This window comes from Cydia amplana, chromosome 16 (genome assembly GCF_948474715.1).
Source record: "Cydia amplana chromosome 16, ilCydAmpl1.1, whole genome shotgun sequence".
NCBI classification, from domain to species: domain Eukaryota; kingdom Metazoa; phylum Arthropoda; class Insecta; order Lepidoptera; family Tortricidae; genus Cydia; species Cydia amplana.
Genome location: NC_086084.1, coordinates 4059901 through 4067633, shown reverse-complemented (window position 1 = coordinate 4067633; position 7733 = coordinate 4059901). Strand labels below are relative to the sequence as shown.

Below are 7733 nucleotides of genomic sequence, written 5' to 3'. Positions count from 1 at the left end.
TCGTGAGCTCTCAGGTGGCTGACATAACCGATATTAGCAGCAAATGTACGGCCACGTCACTGCAAGTCAGAACCCCTCCGACAAAATATAGTAACACTGATTTAACAAGTAGGTGTATGAGTAACTCACATGGGAAATCCTACCTAAATTCCTTTTTTCTGATTCGGTGGTCCATATTGCACAATCCATCTTATACTGCGTATATTTTCCATAGTCCATAACTTTCTTCTTCGCAAAAACGAAACTGTATTGCAATTAAATTACAGAATAGGTACTATCTTATGTAGATGTAAATTATTTATGACATCGGCACTGTGACTACATCACTCAGGTTTGGTTAACGATGAAATAATACTTTTGGTCGTGACTTAAACACGATAATAATTGTATTACCAATTAAAGCGTGTCGCATATGGCTCTCAATAAAACCATAATGGTTGTGTGTGTTTGTGTGTTGAGTCACGCACACAGCAATGTGTCATATTTTGAAATATTTTTGAAGTGAAAACTTCTTTAGCGGCGCTGGGCACTTTTTGAGGTGGGGAAAAAATGATAAACTCGAGACAGCGTAAGGCGATCACGTGACCGTAAGGGGCGTAAGGTGGCCACTCATAATTTAAATGGCATTTTAATCAATAAAGAAAAACTCAATGTTATTTGACATTTATATTGCGGACTCCTTTTCAAGACTCTTTACCTATGTTCAAATAAGTTGACGTTGTCATGGCAGTATGTAAATAAACATGTCAATGAAAAAGTATGATCTTATTTGAGAATGATAATAATATATGTATAATATAGTAGTTTATGCAACAGTGATATAATAAGGGTTCTTAAAATTCAAGGGTCGAAGTTACAAAACGAGACGTAGTCGAGTTTTGTAAAAAAAGACCCGAGAATTTTAAGAACCAATTATGAGCTGTTGCATACATTACTTTTTCTATGACAGCTGCAGCAAAAAAAAAAAAAAAAAAAGAGTTATTATTAAAAAAAAAGAGTTATTATTAAAAAAAAAAGAGTTATTATTTAAAAAAAATTGAGTTATTATTTAAAAAAAAAAGAGTTATTATTTAAAAAAAAAAAGAGTTATTATTGTAAATGAAAACATACCTCTTTCAATCAAGATGATCGGAACTAAAAAAAATAAAGCAGTTGTATTATACTCATAAGATGACTGCTAGCAGTCATCTTATGAGCCTATAGACAAAGCATTCAAATGACATTGCTTTAGATATCACTGTCAGTCATTTAATTGACACATTTAAGTGCTGGAGTAGAAAAAATAAATAGAATACCTCCGCTAAACGTATGTATCGTGTTACCGGGCGTCCGTAACATAGTGAGTTGAGTTTTCACTTCTATCGGCACTCCCGCAGTGCAACCGTTGTTGCTTGTTTTTTGTAGCGATGGCATGTTCTACAGCCAACTGCAAGATTACCTACCCAACATTTTATTCAAGATTGGTACAGAGGCTAACGAAAAATTGTAGCGTGAAAAAAGGTGTGATCAAGCACAAATGTCAGGAAAAAAAATTCACAAAGAAACTACCTAGACTATATTTGCAAGGGCAGACTTCAACCAGAACATTAAAAGGTTAAAGTTGATAGAAAAAAAATCACGAAAACATGTCTAATTTTCATTTATATTCAGTTGTTTCTGCATACCAATACAGTATATTTCAGTATAAAATAGCTAGTGACAGCCGAGGCATCTGACGAGCAAAATTCAACAGAAGCGCTTATATATTCCGAGTTACTGAGATAAAAGTTAAAAACCCGCGCGACGGCAATATCTTCCGTCGCAAGTTTTCCCTGGCTTTATGTCCCCTCTTTAACAAATATGTACTAAATAATATCACTCTTCCGTTCGTTCTTTTGTATGTACAGTCAGCAGCAATAGTTGCTAAGCGGGCGAGGTGTTCAAAATGATCTTGACGCGACTTTATTGTTACGAGAATAAGAGCGCGTCAAGGTAATTTTGAACACCTCGTCCGCTTAGCAACTTCTGCTGCTGACTACTACTGTGACGTAAATTACAAAACAGAAATTGTATTCTTACCGTGTGTGCATAGGTGTTGGCAGGAGAGTCGAGGTGAATGACTACACACACAGCTACAATGAGTTAACCAGTGATCGTTAATTTTCCAGCAATTTTGGTGCAGCATAGTAAATATAAAGGATTTTCTTAAATTTTTTTCTAGTGTAGAGGATTGGTTAAGGTTAATATTACTGTTATTAACCCTAATTATCTATTTCACCTAGAGTAGGGCATACAGATGCTTTTGACCAACAATGCTGCACCAATATTGCTGGAAAATTAACGATCACTGGTACTAACACCAGGCGTGTCTCACTCCGCGATTTCGTCGCTTTGCTACAGGTAGCTAAAAGAACATCCGTTCGGCCCCACTTTTGGGGAAAGCCATTAGCCGCGCGTGGCGCTGTCGCCACCTAGCGACCATATCTGTGCTGTTCGTAACAGACGCGTTTTGTTAGAGAGTGAGTCTTCTCTTCTGTACTTAGTACTATTATTTATTCTGTGCTAACCACACACGGTAAGAATACAATTTCTATTTTGTAATTTACGTCCTCTTCCTTATAGTATGTATTCAATATAATTACAGCGCATTAGCAAAATATATGATAAATACGTGAAACACCATTGATAATCATGTTAAAATGTTAATAAAGACATTATTAAAAGCCATCATTATTATATGTATAGTATGTATTTTATAAATATGTGGTAGTTTATATATATTTTATTTATTGATGTAATTTATAAGTATAGTTTGCTTTTTTTTTAATTCACTCAAGATATTTTCATTATCTGCTCCAATTGTAGGTATCTCTGTTTGATCCTATGTTTGACTGGTAGAGAATGCCATTTGGCATTAAGTCCGCCATTTGTACATTGTTGTATATATTTTGTGCAATAAAGTTTAAATAAATAAATAAAGAAAACTACACGAACAACGATATTTGTATTGTTCTGCAACTAGTGTTTATAAATGTGTATTAAAATGAACTACTTTATTTCAGCGTTATCTTTACAGGCTAAGATTGTTTTATTTATTATATGATAACGCTCAACTAGTACGTTAATTAATATTTGTTTGAAAAATATTTTGTTATTCCGGGTTGGCTGCATAATATTTGCTTTCAAAATGGGGCAACCCTTATAGGTATAGTAATAAAATAAAATGCAATATAAAAAGATGAATATGTAGGGTGACCACTACCATAGAGAAATATAGTAATACAAGGGTGCTCACTCCATACATCAGTTAGACTATTAATTTCAGTGTCTACATCTAGCATCGAGTAGCGGAACTATCAGTACTGCTACTTGACAATAGATGTAGCACCGACCGGAAAGTCTCATTTCAACAGCATCAGCATAAGACTTTCCGGTCGGTGCTACATCTATTGTCAAGTAGCAAGAGTCTGATAGTTCCGCTACTCGATGCTAGAGGCTAATAGTCTTTTTGGTACTAAAACTGATGTATGGAGTGAGCACTTTATGTATTTTTTTCTCTATGCCACTACATAGTAAATAATTGGCCTTTCCTAACAAATCAGAAAAAAACAAGCCAATTGAAAGCTTATTGATAAAGGATGACTCATGTTAGACCGGGCCGTGTCCGGGCCGGAGCTTCCGGAGCTTCGTTTTCTATGGAAGGCATCGCGTGATCACCTGTCATCTGTCATAGAAAAGTAAGCGCCGGAAGCTCCGGCCCGGACACGGCCCGGTCTAACGTGAGTCATCCTTAAGAGTGGCCAATTACTAAGCAGTGGCCAATTACAAATAGCAGTCACCATACACCAATTTAAGTTGATATTAAATATTCTCTTTGACCTATTTTTTAGTATGACAACTTTTAGCGTTACGTGCCAACATTGTTTAATGGAACACTTACTGCCGGGCATAAAGGGGTTATTACAAGTTGATTGCTTTATAATAGGGATTTTAATGACGACGCGCCTTTTATACTTTTTTATATGACTAACTAGCGACCTGCCCCGGCTTTGCACGGGTTAACAAATTATACATAAACCTTTCTCTAGAATCACTCTATCTATTACAAAAAACTGCATTAAAATCCGTTGCCTAGTTTTATAGATCTAAGCATACATAGGGGCAGACAGCGGGAAGCGACTTTGTTTTATACTATGTAGTGATAACTAAAGTGACAGTGGTACATTGGACAGGACCAAATGGCGAGAAAAACGTGAGGCTTTTACCCAGAATTGGGACACTCATAGACTAAATAAAATAAGTCGAAATAGGCTTAAACTCGCACAGTCTTAATCGGATTGAACTCACTTTCCGACGCGGGGCGAAAACGCTCCTGTCATTATTTCCTGACCCTGTTCACACGAGTGAGCCCAGTTATTGATGACCAGGGTAATGTGACCTATATTTGTGTACCTACCGACTATGCGAGACCGGAGGGCGCACTTGTATACGTCTATCTATGCCAATGAATAGTTATATTTAACTGTCTTTCGAAAATTAATCTGTATACCTTTATTCCGACGTTACAAATGCCTTACTTTTCGTGTTCGTTGCAAAGCAAAACAAAAGTGTTACTTTGCTAATGCGCGTCTGTTTTTAGGGTTCCGTACCTCAAAAGAAAAAAGGGACCCCTATTTAAAATACCGTTATTCGTTACCTAGTTGTTCCAGCGAAATGTCAAATAGAGAAACAGGGTATAGTTTTTGAACTAGCCGACGACAGTCTATTTAAAAGTTTGGACGGGACATTAGAAATCAGAATCATCACGATTTATATCGAATATCACGCCTACAGTTTGTTTGAGGCTTTGCGGCGGTAGGCAACGCTAATCACATCTATAGTCCACTAATCTCTGTACACATTCGCTGTAAGCCAGAAAGTCGTATCTTCATATAAGTCACAAAATAACACGTCGTTTTATATCTAACTGGTAGTCCAGGTAATCCCTGCCTTGTTTGTAATCGAGGCTTCTATTTGATACGAGAGCCTACAGATCTCTTTAGTCGGTCGTTCAACCCTCTGTCATGGCATTTATTTTACGCTTTACTACAAAAAATTGGCTTTTATTATTTTACCCAAGAGACTCAGATATACAGGTTGGCCAAAAAGTCGTGGATCAAACGAAACAGGGAGATAAAGGAGGTAATTTCCAACAAAAAATCTTTCTACAGCATGGCCATAACTTCATTGCACGAAAAGTTATGATTTTTTTTTAATGAATCTACCGAGTTTTTTTACAATTTAATGAATAAAAAAATAAATTGATTAAAATACAGTCAGTCGAGTCATAATACAAAAGATGATGTATTATGACTCGATTAAATTGTAAAAAAACTGTTTCGTTTGATCCACGACTTTTTGGCCACCCTGTATACCTGTACCTACATTATACTTAAGTATTTTTAGGAATATCTTTCTTAAGTACACGTCTTATATAAAATGTAATTGACGGTACCTATTCGACAAGCGAACAAGTGCATACGCGACGCGATAGGTACAAACCCCGGAGCGTCATGACACGCAACACCAAATGCAATGATAGACACGCGTGCTAGCGATATCATGCCAGATACCCATTACGCTCGAACGCTTGCCAAATACACGTCCTGAACAGAAATCTGCTGATATTATTTCCTATCGCCAAGAAGGCCAATTCAAACTTACATTTTGACATCAACATGATATCTAAATGAAGTAATTTCGTTATAATTCGCCCAAGCGTCTCGCAAAATGTAGTCCAAATTGGCGTCTAGATTCTCTTAAGGGAAAACAACATTTATTGCAAAAACTTAAATATAATTACAAAATAAAAGTGTAATTATTTACTGCAGTAGGTATTACTGTTGCGGCATTGCTGCCGCGGTGTTGGCGCGGGCGCTCTCCCTGTCAAATTCCTGGATAAAATGAATGACGGATTGAACGTTTCAACGGACGTCAGCACCGCAACAATAATGCCGCAACAGTAATGTAGCTGCAGTTGCTACCCGAAAGGGTAACATTCCATTTTTGACCGCAGCTGCACTACTGGCACTGAACGCGTCGCTGTTACTGTCAATTTCCATAGTAAAATGAACAGTAGTGCAACTGCGGTTGGAAATGGACTGTAACCTTAAATCACCTCAATGAATTGACATTTGATGCAACAATAAACCTTTAATTGGTAACGTTCTGTATAGTAATATTTCCATACAGACCTTTCATGGTGATTAGTGCTCAGGTGCATTCACATAATTAATATGATTGCTGATGCAAAACGCGCAGTAAGGCTATAATTGTTGCCTGCTGCAGTAATGGATGGCAAACACGTCGAAATAGTTGCAGGATATCATTCCCTGCTGAATTGAGCTCCATTTGTACACCGCTCGTTTGAGGGGTCTCAGTGGCAGAGACTTTATTATTTTATTTTAAAATTCAAATTAGTTACACAGCATTACAGTATTAGGTACATAGGTACTATTTATCAAGGCACTGTCAAACTACGAAACAAATGAAAATATCACTACATAGTATAAAACAAAGTCGCTTCCCGCTGTGTCCCTATGTATGCTTATAGATCTTTAAAACTACGCAACGGATTTTGATGCGGTTTTTTAATAGATAAAGTGATTCAAGGGTTTATGTATAATTTTTTAACCCGTGCGAAGCCGGCGCGGGTCGCTAGTAAAGAAATAAAATATTTCCTCGTTACCAATACAACTGTAAACAAAACACCAATTAAACTCGATTTGGGCCACGATATAACAGAGTTGGCTCCTTTGCGTCGTCTGATCCAGTCCAGGGTTCTGCAAAATTAAAATCGAAATAATTATCTATACGAGTAAAAACAAAAATGTATGACAATAAGTTTGTGTCGAGAAATTCATGACGTTTTATTATTAAAATGATAAGAAAAACGCTGTGTCGCGGTACATAGTTTAGTTTATATGGTTTAATTATTATGTATGTATCTAAATAAATAGAAGCAAATCACATAATAATAAAAATCATACAACAGTATTTAATATCTACATTTGTGCTTAGTTACCTACTGTATAATTAATTTTATTTCTATTTGTTACAGGTACCTACCTACATGCTAATTCATGTTCCCAAGTTAGTGGTTGTGGCAACAACCGCATGAGGTTTGAATCATTGAATATGCGACAGTTTTTCTGTTGATTATTAAAAATGAATTTTGAAACACTTTTCAGTACTTTAGTTTACATTTTCATGGGGATATCAAGAACAATTTATATAATCACTAATATACAAGGATATGTAGTGAAGAAGTAACACACAGAGTTACTACTCTCGTAGGAACATATTGGGCATATCTTGGAAGGACAGGGTCACGAACGAGAGGGTTCTTGAGATTGCTCAGCTGCCCAGCCTCTTTGCGCTGCTAAAGCAGAGACGCTTACGCTGGCTGAGGCATGTGCATCGAATGCAACCTTCTCGTTTGCCGCGGCGTGTTTTGCTTGGCGCGATAGCTGATGCCAAGAGAAGCGTCGGTCGGCCGATACTACGGCACAAAGACTGCGCCAAGCGAGACATGCACTCCTTCAACATCCCGGTTCATAAATGGGAGGACTTTACCGAGGACAGAGACAAGTGGCGCAAACTGGTGTTCGACGGGCGTAAAATTCACGACGACGCTTGGTTTAAGACACTCGCAAGTAAGCGAGCCAAGCGTCATCAGCCCGACACTTGTTCGCCACGGGTAAATTACAGTTGCC

The 7733-nt window shown here is 37.2% G+C and overlaps 1 protein-coding gene across 1 annotated transcript in view; it reads left to right on the top strand.

Moving 5' to 3' along the window:
• LOC134655401 (hemicentin-1) overlaps window positions 1-7733 on the top strand; it is a 365685-nt gene that overhangs the window by 123108 nt on the left and 234844 nt on the right. The window lies entirely within an intron of this gene.